At 45.7% G+C, this 17,704-nt stretch overlaps 1 protein-coding gene across 1 annotated transcript in view; it reads left to right on the plus strand.

Moving 5' to 3' along the window:
- Positions 1-17,704, plus strand: part of SCN3B (sodium voltage-gated channel beta subunit 3) — a 72,988-nt gene that overhangs the window by 27,582 nt on the left and 27,702 nt on the right. The gene's annotated exons all lie outside the window — the stretch shown is intronic.

Raw genomic sequence — 17,704 nt, forward strand, 5'->3', positions numbered from 1 at the left:
AAAGTCTCTGGATGAAAAGCAAAAGCCCAGCTGGCGGATGAAGTGGCTCAGAGGAGTTTTGGCTGTTGGAGTGCAAAAGCTCCCAGAGGTGGTAGTTCCCTCTCAGCTGGCAAGCAGACGTTAGCTGGAATCCTGCTTGCACTTCGGCATCCTTCAGGCAGGACGAGTTTGTTGTCCAAAGCCTGTGGAGAAAGAGCACTGTTTGCTAGTGCTTTATAAATCAGCATCTTGTGCTGCCACTCCACCCCTCCCCTTCCAGGTCCAGCCCATCTTCTGTTTCACCTGTAGTAGGTGGAAAAATACCACAGTAATGGGCATGTGGGTTTCAGGTCAGATAGTTTCTAATTATTCCTTTGTAGTGTTTGCTCACAACTAGGGAACGGGTATATTATTCAACTTGCTAGAAGCAAAGAGTTTCTTTCCTTCAGAGACTTCCCAGCACGGGGCTCCCCTTCTGATTTCCAGCTCTTGTGGCAATGTATGGCGAGGTAGAGCAAGTCTGCGCACATTTTGTCCTGCCCCTTCACATAATGTTCCCTTTGCTTGCCCTAAAAGTCAGCTCCCTGCCCTGTTCAGGTACTAATAGGGATATAGTAGAGCTGTGCTCCTTCAAGCCTCTTAGCTTGGACTTCACTTGTAATTCTTGCATTGTATTTGTTGTGTTTTTAACCTTCATGCTTAGCTGGAAAAAAGCACTTCCTGGTGCATTTTCAGCAAGAGCGTTTACCTGAACAGCTTGCTTAAATTGTTTGTCTTGTGCCAATTACAAGCTTCCATACAGGACTGATAATGAGGTTTATGATACTTTTGATACCTGGCGTGTCTCATCACTTACTTAGAAGTAAAGTTAACAATTGTTTCACCTCTGGAGATTTAACTGACAAAAAGGATGAGTCAAACATGGTGAAAGGTTTTATGTACTTTAACGTTATTTGGGGGAAGGCTTGTCTTGCATCTGACAGAACTGGTCTCACTAAACTTCAAACCATTTCAGCAGTTGGTCTTTTATATTATATAATTCATGAGCTTCAAATTGCATCGTTTGAGACATGAGGTACCGCAGTCGCTAGCAGATGACTCAAATTGTGGTGAGAGATACAACATGTTAATGGAGATAAGTAATGTTTAATGTTTCAAGCCTTATGTATAAGCTGTTGGTGTAGGGAAGACAACCAAGAAACATCCTTTACAACTTCGACAGGAGCATGAATAAATCCATGTTCGAATCACAGACTGGGTTCCAGTGATTAGAGTATCATACCTCCTTTAAATGACACATATTAAAAAAGCAAAGCCACTTCCATTTGTTGGTTTATGTGTATTGGTCCTTTTCCACGTCATTCTTTAATCTTAGAATGTTACACAAGATACAGAAGTGAATCTAGAGAGGTTTTGCATTCAGCTTCTGCTGTTTGTTGTATTGCTAGCTGGATTGTGTCCTGGAGTTGAATATAAAGCTTTTTTATATGTATGTAAGTATTGGAGATTTTGCTCTTGCATGTGGCACATATAGTAATAATATCTTGACTGTGAATCCGCCTGTGTTGTGTTCCCCGTTACTGAGAGTGTCCCCTGGACTGCTGGAAAAGATACTGGAGCAAGACAATCAAGAGGTACGGTGAGTGTATCTGACATGAAACTAGACTGCTGAGGCTGGAAGTGGTGGGGATATGTGAAAGGAAACGTGGGCTTGGAAACAAGGAAATGCCTTCCAGGAATGCAGTTGAGTTGTCCATCAGATCCATTGGTAAAGACAGTGGGCTGCAAAATGTGAGAACAGGGCTAGCATACTTTTATTTTGTTCATTTACAGTTTTTAACTGGGAACTGAGATTTCTAACCCAGTGGCAAGAAATAGCTGGTAGATGGAAAGCAAGAATGTGTATCATTATATCCTGCTATTGACTGATTTTTAGGAACAACTACCCTGTACTTTTTAGTAATGATTTCTGACTTAGAATGCTATCTGGGTCATTCAGGCAGTTTTTGCATTTGTCTTCCATAAATCATGACTACTTTTGCCTGGGGACAAATTTTAGAAATGCAAATCAGAAAAGTTTTTGGCAACAAGATACCCCATACGTCCTGGGCTGCATGCGATGGTTACACGGACGCATCTGTCTTCTTAAGGGTATGTTTAGCAAATTAATTGAACTGGGAAGGGCCCTACGGACAATACCACAGCTTAACATTATTTACAAAGTATTGAGCCAGGTTTGCTGCTGACAAACAATCTGTATTGAGCTGCCACGTTCAAAGTGCAAAATTGATGGTTAAAAAGTTCTGCGGTAGAAATGTCATTAAATTTTTCCACTGAAAGGTTTGTTTCCTGTAAATTACAAAGTGAAGATGAGAAGCACTGGGAAAAGATTTTTATTTTTTTTTCCTCCCCCCCCCCCCCCCGAACCGCCATACTGTGGTTAGACAGCATAATATCCCACTGCTGGGAGGAGTTATCCTTGTTAACATTAGTCACTTGCCACTGATGATCTTGTGCTTTGTCACTTGGCCCTGCTGAAAAGGTACAAGAAATCGAGCGTGCACGAGAACCCGGGCTGCAGTTGTGCACAAGTCCTTGTACACAGCTGAATCCTGCCAGCGAAGCACTTGTGCTTTGGTTTGGCAAGATGTGGCATGTATAGAGAGGAATATATTTGGGTCTGTGCCAGAGAGCTGTAAATGTCACGTGGTTTTAGTGTGTCTCAATATTCATAGCTGAGCCCTGTTTAGAAGGTAAAATGAATATTTTTTTCTGATTTCTAAATACCAGTCTAGAAAAATAATGTGTCCCTTCTGAATTGTTACAGCTCTTGCACTTCTTCCTCAGGATTAAAACATATTTTGATCCTATTCTGAGTTCCTCGGTGTATGCAAGTCTTGTAAAAAGAGAGCCAGGAGAATTGCTGTTATTTAACACACGGAGACACGTTTCTTAACTTGTAGTGCGTGAAGACTGCAGGCTGCTGATAGCTGTGCTGAGATTCTCGAATTCATCCAGGCTGTGAAGCAAAGATGTCAGTGTTTGTACGGGCTTGTGGAGCAAGGAGAACGTAGCGCGTTCACCTGTGATTTGCCTGTTGAACTTGGCTGTGTTATTTATATGCCGCCTCTCTGGTGTGAAGCGGAGCCTGCGTTAGCCGAGCTGGCAGCATGCAGCTGCAGAAGTCACCTGGGGTGCAGGAGTGGGTGATGGAGCTGGGCTTGGCTTGGCCCCGACGAGGCGTGGGGCAGGCTGGCTGCCTGCCCGTGGGGAGAGCCGGCAGAGGGAGCGTGGCAGCCTCTCTGCTGGGCGCTTCCCTCCTTCATTCATTGCTCTCACACCAGCAAAAAGAAGATTTCTGAGAACACAGCGCGTGTCTGTCTGGGTGTCCCAGCACAGGCCCATTGCTGGTGTGACAGAGAAGGGTTTGGGTTTGGGTGTTGGTTTTTTTTCCTTTGAGGCCAAGGGTAACATAAAGCCTGACCTTCAGGAGACAGTGTTGTGGTGCTGAAGTCGCGCTTCGGAGGTGGGATGGCACGGCAGGCGAGCGGGGCACGTACCAGCAGGGATGTGCGTGACCTGGGCGATCATCCTCTCCTTTAGGGAGCTGGCTCCAAAGCCTTGTGCAAAGGCTGCTCCAGCAGCAGCCTCCCTGTTAGTGAGGGCAAGTAGAAGGGGCTGAGAATATATTCTGGTCCCATCCGTTAAAAAGGTGGGAAGTGGTGAGGATTCCTTGTTTCCTTACTCAGTGGAGCGGAGAAACGCGCCTCTCAGCAGAGGGAAAAGCAAGTGCTAAATCTTACCTGGTTTTCCTTCTTAATTTAACCCAAAGATGTTAAACTGTAATTCACAGGCCACAAGTGATGACCCAAGCATTTGCACAGAGCTCTCGGGAGCCACATTAAAACAAAAGCCTAAGCGGTATTTTGACACTGGTAATTTCGGCCGTGGCTGTAAACCGCTCCTTGCTGAGTGCCTGCAGCACTGTACGGACTGCAGGGAAAGATATGTTTCTGCGCCTTTTTTTTTCTGCTTTTCCTTAATCAAAGACGAGCAGGAAATTATGAGAAGCAATACGTTTAACTCCCAGCTTTTCAGATGGCATTTTAAATGGTGAACTGTAGTGTGCCTCACTATAAATACCCGGCTGACCTGTTATCCCTGGGGACTTGGCACCGTCACCACGGCTGCAGTCTGTTTCGGGGGAAGTTTTATCTTTTTTTTTACAAAAGGATTTTCTCTGCCCTCACCCTTTCGAAGCTAATACACCGCTGAGGTGAGCTTTGTGTATCTACAAGGAGATAACACGGGTGAAATAAATCATTTCACATCTATATATTTCAATATTCCATTGATTTTCTTCACATCATCTGAAGATGAGCTAGTTAGGTGTGGGGGAAGTGACCGGCCTTTTCATCTCTAGCCCTTGTTTACAGAGTTTCTGCTTACCATACAGCCGTTCGTGTTCTGTTGGTTTTTGATGTGGGGAACTGCTCATTCAGGATATTTTCACACGGCTCATCAGGAAGCCGTGATTGTGTCTAATACATCCAGAGTAATCCTGGGTTACTTGGAGTCGTGAGCTGCGGCGGCGTGGCTGTCAGGGCACGCTATCAACTGCCGAGCTGGCTGCTCCCTGCCGAAGGAAAGGTTAAAAAGATGAGAAGTAAAACTTGCACATTTCTCGGGGGGGGTGGGGGTGAGGAAGGGGGAATACTACTTAGAAGCAATCTTCAGTTGAAGTTTTCCATCTCTGAAGAAGACTACAAGCAGATCACAGTGTCTAGGACTTTTATTCTTCTCAATATTTATCTTCCTGCTTCCTAGTGCTATTAATACAAGCCATTACTAAATTCACATTGAACGTGGTTTACAAACCATAAGGAAAATTGATCTTCTTCCTCTTTGCAACTTCCTGGCACTGTGCAAAGGTACAAGCAGGGCTGGAAGTTCATGTGGAAACACAGTGTGGCCTCCTTCTTTAAAGGTGGTGGTATTTCCAACATTTCATTTTCAATTATAAATGATTTACAGGAATTTATAAAGTCTAGTCTTTCTTTCAAACAGCCGCTCTCTTGATGCTTTCATCATTCTCAGGCAAAATGATACATTTTTCCTTTTCAACCATTATCTGATGTGCTGGTTGATGTGCCAGACCGGCGCACCTGGGACTCGCGGAGCTAACCTGTAGTTTGCAGCGTGAATCTGCTCCTCTAGAACAACACACCCAATGTCACTCCCGACAGACCTCGCAGCCTGCCAAGCAGCAGAGGCAAGGTGACTCTTCAGGGTGAAAAAGTGACAGTTAAAAGAGGGATGCGAGTATGGGCCTGTGCATAGCTAAAGCTGGACACATGGGAAGAGAAAATGGACAGCAGCGCAGAGGTATGTTTACCCCAAAGTACCTGTGCAAACGTAAGTGAGGAAGCTTCAGGGAAGGCTTGCTTGTGAAATACGTGGTATGTGTGTTATATGTTTTAAGTACCGCTGTCTAGAGACGGCAGTGCATGGTCAGCAGAGGTTTGCACACACAGCTTCTGGGAGGGCGTTGGCCATTCAGTGTCAAAAATTACTTCGAATGGTCGAGAATTCTAATTTCATGTGGAAACAAAGCAAATGTTATTTGGCAAAGAGGCTCTTTTGCTTAGAAAATTTTGGTCCTCTGGCTTTTGGGTTGTTTTTTTTTATGATGAAAAACGGGTCATTGTGCTACTGTGACTGCACAAATAATTGACAACTGATAGAGCGGGACTGGATGTTGACTCGCAAGCTAATTCTCCTTTGGAGATGGCTGAGGTGCCACAGCCAGATGTTTACTGTCTGGATGACCTCTATTGGAAAGTGATTAAAAATGAGTCAGTTGGTTGAATGTGGGTCGTTCAAACAGAAGAACCTTTTCTTCCCCTGTGAGGTCCTTGTGCTGCTGCCATGTCACCTGAGAGTTCTGCTAACTGAAAATGACCGTTTGTGAGCGCAGAAGTGGTGAGTGTTTCAGCTGAGAATGCCAAGATGCTGGCTCACAGCTTGCAACAGCTGCTAGCAGAGCAAGTCAGGATCTTTAGTCACAGCTTGCAAAGCCGAAGGCTGAGACTGACAAAGTGATGGCTCATGGTTTACAAGAGCTGACAGCCATCACCACTGCTCTGATACAGACTGCCCTCTGTGTTTGGTATTCCCATCTGTAACAATGCTAGCAGATTTGCAGAGCAGGAAGCAAAGTTTAAATGGCCAGTAGTTGAAAAGGATGTTGAAAGCGGTGGGCTTCAGTGGCTTAGTGGAAAAGAAGAGTTAATGTTTTAAAATGTCTGTGTCTGGTTTTAAACTGTGGGGTTTTTTCATTTTCCTTTGCATTTTTGCATTCCCAGGAAAGTGGGTGGATTGTATAGACCTGCTACCAGAGCAGGCAAGGTGCTAGGCATCTGTTGAAGCATTTAATAGAGAATGCTGTGTCCCACTCTTCTTTAATTTTTTTAATTTTTTTTTTCATTTACATGCAATATCATTGCAGTGGAATTCTGTTGACCGCTTTAAAAAGTAGGGAGGGAAGGAGGGACAGCATTCTCTACTCAATTCATCATACCTTTTCAGATATTTCAGAGAATGTGAATGCATTTCATTTTTCATTTGTATTTCCTTCTGAAACTCCATCCTCTAGCAATAATGGTCACATTTGTGTCCTTGAGTAAAATTCAGAGAAGGTTTCTGGGGTGAGAGCAAATGGTCTTGAAATAGTTCGAGGCGTTACACAAGTGGGATGTTTGAGCTGTGATATGAAGTTGCAAAAAGCATTTTACCTGTGGAATTTGAAAATCACATGGGCTTGTACACAGCCCAGAGCAGTGTGAAACCTTACCCACACAAACCTTGCACTCGGCCTTGGACAGAAAATACTCTAGGGTCAAGAAAAACTTGTTTCATATTTGTCAAAGCCACGTGAAGGGGCTTGGCCAAGTCTCCATGTCCTTACTGCTGGCGCCTGTGCTTTGGTCCCACCATCTCTTGTACTCGTAACCCAGTGTCACACCTCAGGGTCACCCAGGCAGTCTGAGATGTGGGAAGTGGGAGATGAGCAATTGGAAAGGTAAAACACAGAACTGGAGAAAGCACTGGTGCCGTGTCATAGAGCCTTTGCACAAGGAGCATAAGAAACTCACAGTTCTCACCAGCTTCTAAACGATGGGTCGTTTTGGTTGTGCACTGCTACTGCAAGCTACTCGTGCTTCTGCCATGGTACAGAAAATCACGATGCCAAAACTCCCCAGCCGCTTGGCTCCATCCAGAGAAAGTTGTAGGTCCATAGGCACGGAGTGGTGGCCTTGAAGGGAGCAGTGGCTGTGGAGGGAGGAGAAGCCTCTGCAGCCCTCGCGAAGCCTTCCACGGAGCCGGCGAGAGGCGCTCTGCCCCTGCCTGCACCGCTGCCGTCACCTCCCCGTGCACCGAGGCGGCGCGTGTCCCTGGCCGTGGGCAGAGTTTCACCTTGCGCTTGCAGTCTGGGGGCAGTTAATGCTGTCGGAAAATCCAGCCTTACCTTTCACCTACTTTCCTCTTGGGAAAATGCCCTTGACTTTGATTTACTCTGGATACTGCTCAGCTGCTGCTGAGAACCAGTCCAACCGCCCATTCGATGCCCATTAAAATAAAGTCAGTGGAGTAATGCAAAAAGTTACGGGACTGGGGCTCGGCTAGCAATGAATTCACTGGTTTTCATGGTCTGTTTTGATTTGGAAATGGCTCAGGGATAACGTGGTTAATGTTTTGAAAAGCTATTGTATCCACAAAGAATGCAACATTTTCTTAGATGCAAGATGCACTTAAGTGTTTTGTAGCCTTGTTTTAGTGAAGCGTTTGTATCTGACAGTTCTGAAATGTTCTCTTAAATGGAAAATGTTAGCTGAGTTTAGATTTTCCCCCTGTAGTGCTTCTCCTTTTATAAGTCATGTCTGTGGTTTCTGTTTTTACTGTGCTCAGCTTGAGGAGGGTCCCAGGACTGGGTCTTTGTAGTATCATACTTAAAGGCATGAGCAAAATGCCCCTAGTTAGTGAGTAGTAACACCTGTGTGTTAGGGCTGGAGTTTTTTTTCATCAGTGGATCCAGTAATAATCAGCAAAGGAGGTCAGGAGCGTAATCTCCACTTTACATTTGAAGAAACTGAGTCAGGGAGAGGCAGTGACTTGTACAAGTCTGTAAATCGGGGGTCCTTTGGTGCAGTGTCGCAGCCCCTCGCTCTTTGTACCTGCTGTTTTCTGACCCCCACCTCGGGCGCTGACGGAACCGAGTGGGCTGCCAGCCTTACCGCGGGAAGCGGTGCGGAGAGGGCTGCTGTCTACTGGGGGCATCGGGGCTTGTACAGCAGGCGGTCCCCACGATCCGAGCGCTTCCACAGGTGAAGCGATAGTAGCAGTAAGGGCCCAGTGATGAGACTGGAGATGGATTTCTGCTTGCTTGATTTGCGTGCGTCCCTTCCCCATATAATTTGCTCGATAATAGCTGCAAAACGTAGTGAGATCTCCTGGTATGAAGCTGCCTGGGATGGGACACGGCTCAGCCACTTTAACTCTGAGGCTATGCTAGTCACTCCGGTTGTCTTTGTAGCCAAAAGGAAGAAAGAAGCACCTCCAGACAGCAATTTGCCTCGTTCTCGTCAGGCATACCCGAGATGATAATTACCCGGCAGAGGCATGCTGTTCTCTGCCTGAATAAAGGAGCAACCGGGAAGAGCGCTTCAGCTGAAACACCTGGCTTACAGGGGAGAGGAATCCTGTCCTTGGGAACAAATGCATATAGATGAGTCCAGATGACATGGTTTAAGTATTAAAACAAGTATTTCCCAAGCTTGCACTGTTTGGATTTGGCTTTTCTGTACAGACGTGTCTGAACTAGACACAGATGTGAGCCTGGGTAGTCCTGGGTCTTCCTTTTCAAGTGGTTTTCTAGGAGCTGAGCTGAGGTAGGTCACACTGATTTGCAATGGAGAAATATTTGGTGTTAATGCTGATTTTTCCCCAAAGAGGATCTCGCAAGTCCCATCAAGTTTTGCTTCAGGAGTCAATTATTTTGAATGCAGCCGGGGTGAGATGATTTGTGAGGAAGCTAACTATGAACGAAAGGCTCCCTGGGCCACCAAATCCGTGCTCAGTACGCAGAGTGCTGCGGTGAGGACGTAGGTGGTGGCTGAGGTCTGCCGTGAGTTAGGTGCATGTAAGCTCAGTGTTAGCGTAGCAGGCGCACGAGCCGAAATAGCTGGGTAGCAGCTTGTGCCTTTGACGAGAGGGAAAACAAACTGAGTCCTGTTGGTAGTGGATCTGACCCAAGTGGTTCCCAGGACGCAGGAGGTTGTCCCTCTCCTAGAACAAATGCCACGTGCTCCATGTCTTTCTCTGGAAGTGGAAGAGAGGAAGCAAAAGTGAACGGAGTTGCTGGAAACGCTCACAACTTAGTAAGGCAAAGGACCGTGAAGTGTAACATACGGTCATGCTCTTGGTAACGCTGTGAAACAGCGGACGGAGCAGGGGATAACGGGGACATCCTGCCAGAGGAGCCTTATTGCTTCTTCCTTGATAATACAGCTGGCTGCAGAGCTGTCCTTGCAGCACAAGCATCGGGGGGGCACAAAGCGTTGAACCCAAGCTTCATGCTTGGGAAGTCACTTTTGATATATTGTGGTTATTCCATGTGCTTTCCAGGACAGCGTGAGGGAGATGGGGGTGTCCCAGCATAACTACCCTGCAGCAGGAGGCAGGCAGGGCAGAGACCACCAGGCTGCTGGCAAATGAGCTGGCTCCCGAGCTGGAAGCAGCATAATCATATCAGCACTGTGCTTGTGTTAATAAGCTCTGCTGCATCATGGCAGTAATTGGTATTTGCATAGCACTTTGCAAATACAAAAGCATTGCTTAAATGCAAATGATAAATAAGGTTGGCTTCCAGCCTGCCCGTATAGCTTGCCCTCTCAGTTAATTAGGCAGTTAGACACTTGTTACGAATGTAAAATAAAGGATTGAATCAAATATCTTTTTTTACAGTTTGGTTCTGACTAGACGGGCTCATTCCTCTTCAGGTGAGTAGCTGGGCTGTGAAACCATTTGAGCTTAGAAAACTGTTAGTAACGTGCAACCTTTGGGGATATTCATTCCAAGGTGCCCGAAAAGCCACGGGAACGGCTGTGCTTCTGGTTTGCTTAACGTGAGCCGTTGTGCGATGAGATTTACAGTGCTCAGTGCCATAATGCTGACATGACTTGAGAGGTTTTCATCCTTCTTGGTGTCGATAGGAATTTAAATTCGGGCATGCGCGTAGCTTAGTTACTGTCTCGGGGATTTATTGGACGCTAGCCATGTGCTTTTTAGCAATAGCAAACTCTGTCTTTTGTCTTCTCAAGGGATTGTTTTAAATTGTAGTGCAGTTTGGGCAGGCAGCACAGCATACTCTGATAATGCATTCAGGATGACGTGAAAAGTTCCAAAACGTGTGTTATTCCTCTCTGCTACGGAAAGGGTAATCATGGCAAATTAAAATACACAAGTTAGTGTTTCTTCCTGGGAAATGAAGTTGGATATTTCAAATTTACATAGTAATACTTTCTTTTCAGCTGTTCTAGAACCCTGAAAATTTATGCTACTTGGCAAAATGAGGCTTTGTGTTCATACCTTGTGGGAGTTTAGGCTACTGCATCATTTGGAAATAGATTACTCTTTAACATAACATATTTGAAGATTAATAATTTCAGAAGTTTCTGAGCATCCACTCAAGACAGCAGCTCCTTGGAACAAGGTCTATTTTTATTGAATTATTTCACAAAATCAGCATTGCATTCAAATATTACTGTCTTGCAGTACCATCCTGAAGTACGGTATTCAGCTGCTGAAGTGATACTGCAAAATGACTGTCATTTCATCACAAAGTGAATGCATATGAAACCAAACATTGGAAATCTGTTTGGAAAAAAAAATAAAAAAAAAAATTACATGTTATGCTAGTAGGAGACAGTCTGAAATACAACAGCAAAACAGCTTTGCAAAAGCCACCAAAGTTCAGAAAGGGAAAAGAGCATCATAAAGAAAATCAGTCTTAATAAATTACCAGCCCTCTGGGAACTGTCTTGTACTCTGAAAAGTAGTTCTGTGTTTTCCTTCTCACCAGAATGATTAATGGACCGGTTCTGCCAAAGGTAGCATGTTAAAGCGAAACTTAAGCACTAAAAATGAAAGCTTAGTACTTTTGCAGCTGCCCATCGTGAAATTGGGTTCTCTAAGGAAGAGGCAAAAATTAGAATACTTGCAAAGGAAGCTGAACCACTGAAATAAAGCAGTTTAATTCTGAGCCATCAGAGGAGACTGGAAGCACATCAGAAAGATTTATTACCCCCAGATAAATTCCTTGCTTAGGCCTTCTACTTTAGTCACTTGACCGTGGAATTAAAATCAGGAGCCTAGCCACTGCAGGTTTTCCCTCTAAGCAGAGATTTGACCTACTAGATTCAGTCTCCTGCTCTTAATTGCCCATTAAGGTTTTGTCTTTCTCCATGGGCTCTATGAAACCCAGTGTTAGCAGCAGGATGAGTGTATGCCTCGTGGTGGTCTGAAGGTGATGCTGGTCAGTACCCATTTCTTCTGACAGAAATACTGTGTGCCTTTGAACACGTCCCAGTTTTTGTATCAGCTGCCTCGCATGCTTTCGTGATAACTTGCTGTATGATTGTGCCCCTTGCAAAAAAAGCTTCCATCTAGTATAACATGTAGTTTGTCAGCTGGAAGTAATTTGTCCTACCCAATATTTGGATGTACTGTTTGGCAGTTCAAAATTCTGAAGGCCAATTCCCCTTTGGCATAGGTTGGAGTGGCACTGCTAAAACATTCAGTGTATTAGAGAGGAAAGCCAGGCGTGTGTCCAGAGTTTCTGGATGAATCAACCCCGCTCCCATCAGCTGCGACGTAGGCAGCGCTTTTCAGCACTCCAGCCTCTGCCAGCCCTGTCCGTGGCGACCTTCAGATTTACACAAACCCTATTACCCAGGAAGAACAAGTTGTCAATTGACACTTGATAAGTATGAAATTAATTAATCCCTTTTCTGTTGAAGCAGGTGGCACATAAAGGTCTATCAGGTACGTTGTTCTGGCTCACCATATGATTTACATGTGCTCGTCTTCCTCATGGAGATGAGTCAGAGGCAAAAGAGTTTCAGTCCAGTGAGGATTTGAGTGTGTATTTTAAGTTGCTACACGTTCTTGGTTTCTCCTGAGAGGGAGATGCAGTAGGGACTAAACGTCTTAGCTGATATCACTGATATCTCAAATGATAATCTGTGGGATGGGGAGTATCAGGAGAGCAAAAATCACAAGCCTGGACTGCAGCAAGCCACTGAAAATAACGGCTCAACTTCGCCCAGTTGCTGGGGGTGGACAGCTTCCACTTCCCCCGTGGCTGGCGCTGTTCCCATCCCTGTTGTGGTGGTCTCTGCACTACGCTCCTGCCATCACTGCTCTTTGTATATTCCTGGACTGTTAAATGCTCTCCAGCTGGAGGTTTTGCTTTGTAAAGCGCTCTGTTCATACAATGCAATATATACTGGTCTGTCAGTAGTTATTTACAATCCGAAGGTAGGTTCTGAATCTTTGAAACTGCCCACCGTGTGATTTGATTGTCAAAACTGTGTGGAAGTGCTGCCTGTGTAAAACATGTTGCTTTGCAGCCGTGTGTCTGCCTTGGGCACGTGAGCGCTGTGACCACGAGAAGGCTGGTCGGTGGGCAGAGATCCTTTTGCAGTCATGGTAAGCACAAATGTGGATTTTCTCACGTTACGTGCATTTCTCTTGGGTTTTTCCTGTAGCAAAAAACCTGGCTTTAATACTGGTATATTGGGCAGGGGAGGGAGCTTTCACTTTGGGGTATCACATCATTGGTTGCAATTAATTCCTTTGGTTTTGTGAGAGTGTGGGGTGTCGTTGCATTAGAAAGCATGTTTATGGAGGTAATCCACTTATCAGGCCAAGAACACGCTCTCTTTCTACTAGACAGCAAATTAGTTCTTCCCTTACCAAGAGAGATAATAAGGGATATTCTGACCCAGAGGAGCAGGGGAGGGCATGGCATGCAGCTGACAAGATCAGAAACAGAAGTAGAAGCAGGAGATGAAAAATACATTTCTTGAAGAATGGCTGCAAAATAGAAGTGATCTACTGCAGCAACTCATTCATCAAGGGAATTTGGCCTTGCCTCACTCTAATCTAAATTGAATCTAATTTAGATTCCAAGCAAGGGATGGGAATCCTTTCCTGAACCAAAACAAGCCTTGCCACCTCCTACCTTCTCATTACTCATTCCTTAATTTGTTTGGGTTTGTTATGTAGGGCACTCAGGAAGAATAGCTTAAAGCTGTGTGTGCCTGTGCTAAATCTGATGTTATAATCGCGGCTTTGCTGTACATTGGGTTGATTTTTGATGCAGTCGGAGCTGGTAATGTGCCTCTGCCTGGGGCCCCCAGGAACTCGGGCGTGAATGTCTTTCTCTTCTTGCCTGAGCGCTGAATTACTTGCACCGCTGCTTGACTTAGTCTGGGAGAGACTGCTACAGCCCTGGGCTCAAGCAGTTTTCTCTGGGCTTTTTTGTTCTAAAAATCAGCTCTGCTCATGCCTACGTACATCGATCAGAACAGTCCTGGAAGAAGGGGCTGGTAGATAAGTTTTTTTTCATTTTTGAGTTACCATGCTTGCTGACCTACTTTCTGTTCTTGCATTATAAGCTGATAAACAGCAAAACTTGGCCTCCTAGTCTGTGCATGTCTGGGAAGACTAAATGGCATAATTCCTTCCCTGAGGCTTGTCAGGACTCCCAGCACCTGAACGGAGGTTCAGCCTGCGCTCAGGGCTGTGGCAGCATCGGGTCGGGGCTCTCTTGCCAATTGCCTCTTGAAATGTGTGCCGTGTCTTTTCTGAGCCTGTTTCCTGAGCAGTGAGAGGGGACGGGATTTGGGCATTGATTCCAGTAGAGAATCCCGTAGCATGGGGCACGTCAGGACGCTGCCTTGGAGCATGTCCCAAACCATCACGCTACCTCGTAATTTTCAGACTCACTGCCTGATTCTTTGAACATGTGCTCCTCAGAGTCCAACCTCTCTTGCTCCTGGAAACCCATCCCAGTCGGAGGTGTTTGCTTCCCTGTGAATACTCTGCTGCCTTACAGAAACCTCCTGTGGGTACGTGCTCCATAGCCTGGTCACTGTCTTAGTACCATAAATCTCATCCTACCTACCTGTGTCGTTCCCGTGCAACTAATTTGTCTCCTCCTGATTCTAAACAACATGCCTGGATCTGAATGAAATGGTGGGTTGAGCAGGTTGCTACACCCCAAGGGTAAAGAAGTTGGTTGCCAGTTCAGGACATGGACAAAACCTGCCTGCAAGCAGTGCGAGTCCTGCTTTGGGGAACGGGAAAACTGAGTGGCTAAACAGGGATGGTCGGAGCGGCTTGGAAGAACTCAAAAAAAAAAAGGTTGTGGGGTATCACGATGTCTCTTGAGAATTTGCTGGAAGGAAAATCAAATTATTAGTTTCCCTGCAGAACTGAAGGTATGAAAAGGGCTAAATATTTGCACAGACCCAGAGCGTATGTAGTTTACGTATCTGAAGTCCTAACTGAGAGCGAGTTTTCTGCCATCTCTATCTTAACGCTCATCAGGACTGTGTGCCCTATTTTAGTAGGGTTTGCCAGTTTGTACTCGCCGGCCTCCTTACGGAAAGTATTCTAAGCCACGTGAGACAGGTGGGTAATAAAACGCTTAGTAGCAACCAGCTGGTAATGGGAGTAAGGATTGTGGGCAGGCTGCTTCCTTCCCGCTTCCGAGAACTGCACCAAAAAACAAGAACCTCTATCACATGTGAGCGCGCTGCGCTCCCGACCGCTCCAGGCAAGGGCTGGGAAGCTTTGTTCTGGTTGCAGGAGGAAATTCCTGTCGAAACCAAGACTGGGTTGGCCTCGTTAGAGCAGGACACAGGCGGCAAAACATTTCCTTTCCCAAGATTCCTGTCTTGTTACGGAGATGAGCATCGGGGTCTGCTATTTAATGCATCCAGCCCCTTCTCGTGCTGCGGTCGTTGTGCCGTCTTCTCCTTCAACCCCTTTTAGTGATGCCTTGTACTCTCGCCTGGTTTTTCTCTCTGAAGTTTTCTCTCAGCTGCTGCTCGGCACTTTGATGCCGTTTAGCACGTACATACCTGGCGATACTACCATTTTGTTACATTTTGAGCTGAAAAGAATTTGCAGTTTGGTGTTTAGGGAGGTTTTTCAGACATGTGGAGGACACCCCATGAAATAACTGGTTTTTAAATTCTTAATAATTACATTGCCAGGGGAGGATGAGCCTAAATTATTTTGGGTTTAAGAAAGTGTTTTTAAAAATAATTCTGAAACATCTGGAAATAAAAAAAATTAGTAACTGACAGTCTTAACATGCAGCTGATGAGCTTTTCTGCCTGCTTAGCTAATTGACAGGTGGGACTTTATAGCTAAGCCCAAGTTCTGCTCGAGTAGACTGGGTCTGAGAGCTGTTTGTGAGGGCTCTTCGGAGTGAGCTGTGAGCTCTATTGTTTCTGTGACAAGTGTTTCCACGTGACTAGGAAACGCTGCCACTGTTAGCATCCATAGATCCCTTTGGTGACAATGCCAATATTCAAATCAAAACTAGAACAAGCCAAGGAGCTAACTCCTTCTCGCAGCAGGGCCGTTGTCTGTGTTTTGTATCTTCCAACATAATCAGAAGACTTGAACCTTCCAAGCCAGCATTTTGGCTTTGAGGCTAAAATAACACGCAGGAAAATCTATACGCTGCTGGAAATGTTCCTGGCTGCATTAGATCTTCGTTATCAATCTAAGCCTGCATTTGGAGCTGTGCCGTGGATTCCCAGACTTGTGTTCAGTGTTGCTCCATTTCGTGCTTGTTTTGAGCGTGAGGCATGGCATGTCTATCGAGCTGGCTGATGACTATTTTCGCTGGAGAAGAGTAAATTAGCAGAACGTGGAGTCAGTATATAAAGAACTGTGTCGCTATTTGCATATTTAATAATTTGCAATTCATTAAATGCAAATGACTTAATGCCCCAAGAGGAAAAATGTATGGGAAGAGGAGGAAAGAACCGTGAAACGTTTCGTTGTGAGATATTGCCAAGAGGAAAGCTGGTTGTATCGCCGGGTTTCAGTCTGTCAAGGACTCTCCGAAGGTGAAAGGCGAAAAGCAAAGGTTTTCAGTACTGTAAAGGTACCACAGCAGTTCCTGCGTGTGTTGGCAGCCCGTATGTTCCCAGAGCGTGGTGCAAGATGGGGAAAAGCCGGGACTGCAAAGCTTTGCCTAGAAAGGAAAGTGAGGTGAGCAGGTTTTGCTGAGCCAGGGGCACAGGGGCAGGAGAAGGACCGACGTTGCTAAACAAGCCCACGCGCGATCATGGGACAGCAATGAAGGTATGGGGGTCAGTGCTGGGGCGGAGGCTCCCAACCTGGTCATCGGAGCAGGAAACGGGAAATTACGGGCCCTCACCTCAACCCCGGAGCTAATCTGGGGCCTTGAGCAAATCGCTTCACCTTGACTTACCTCTCTTTCCACTCTTCCCCATGGGAGGGAGGACTCAACACCTCACGGGTTCAGACGTTAAAAGACTTGATTCCTTTATGGGTGGATGTGCGTGCCGTACCCCCTGAAATCAGATGCAGGTGCCGCACTGACCTTTCTTGTCTGTGTCGTCTTTCAGATTCCACATTTACGGACCCCACAGTAGCTGGGAAAAGAAAATCACACTTAATACTCTGTCACAGGAGCACTCGGGCGTGTTAGAGAAAGCGCTTTTCTTTCTAAATTGAAACAAGCTTCCAGCTTCTGCTGAGGATGTGTGAAATGTTATTTATGCCTCAGAAATAGCTTCATGCAGCACATGGCACTGGTGCATTTTATTCCTCTATTTCTTAGAGGAACAGCCAGTGTTGACACTCATTTGTGTGCTGTTGCTCTTAGATGTCAGGAAAGGGTGGGAATGTCTGTGGTGTGGGAGAAAAAGACTATTTATAGAACAAACATCTCCTTTGTTAGGAAGTGTCATTCCTTGTATGGTTTACATCGGGACGGGTGTAAGAGGAGGAAGGATTATTGTCGGAGCACAGGGAGTTGCCCTCTGTGGTGAGCCATCAAACCCCACTGAGCATCTTGCACAGCAGCTGTCCGGGAGCCTGGAGTAGCTGCGATATGCCGGACACCAGAACGTAATCCTTGCCAGGCAAATGGAGTATGGTTAAGTGCAGCCGACTGAGAACATCTGTCAGGGCTCTGGTTTATAGTGCACAGCTTGGTTTTTAATGTAATGAAAACCTAAAGATAATGTATTTCATTGGAAAAGTTTATTTTGTCTCTTCCCCCAAAGGCACTTCTGACAACAAGTGGTCCCCCCGTTACCATCACTCACCAAGCGTGCGGGCTCAGAGCGACCTCTGCTTCCCTCGGCCTCCCAGTTGTTCTGATCCTCTACAGAAAAGCCCACAGACAGTCTGGATAATACACCGTGTCTTGGGGTTTTAGAATGAAAGCTGTGCTTCCAAAAATGTTTTTAATCCAAGATTGTTCCCACTGAATGACAAAAGTATGAACTAGCTGCTGTAAATGTATTGTGAGCATCCTGAGTGCATGAATGATCAGAGTTTAATAGTTCAGGTACTGTTAGGGGCTGGTGGTGGTGTGTAGTGCCGTTGG

Source organism: Falco punctatus, assembly GCF_963210335.1.
Source record: "Falco punctatus genome assembly, chromosome: 16".
NCBI lineage: Eukaryota > Metazoa > Chordata > Aves > Falconiformes > Falconidae > Falco > Falco punctatus.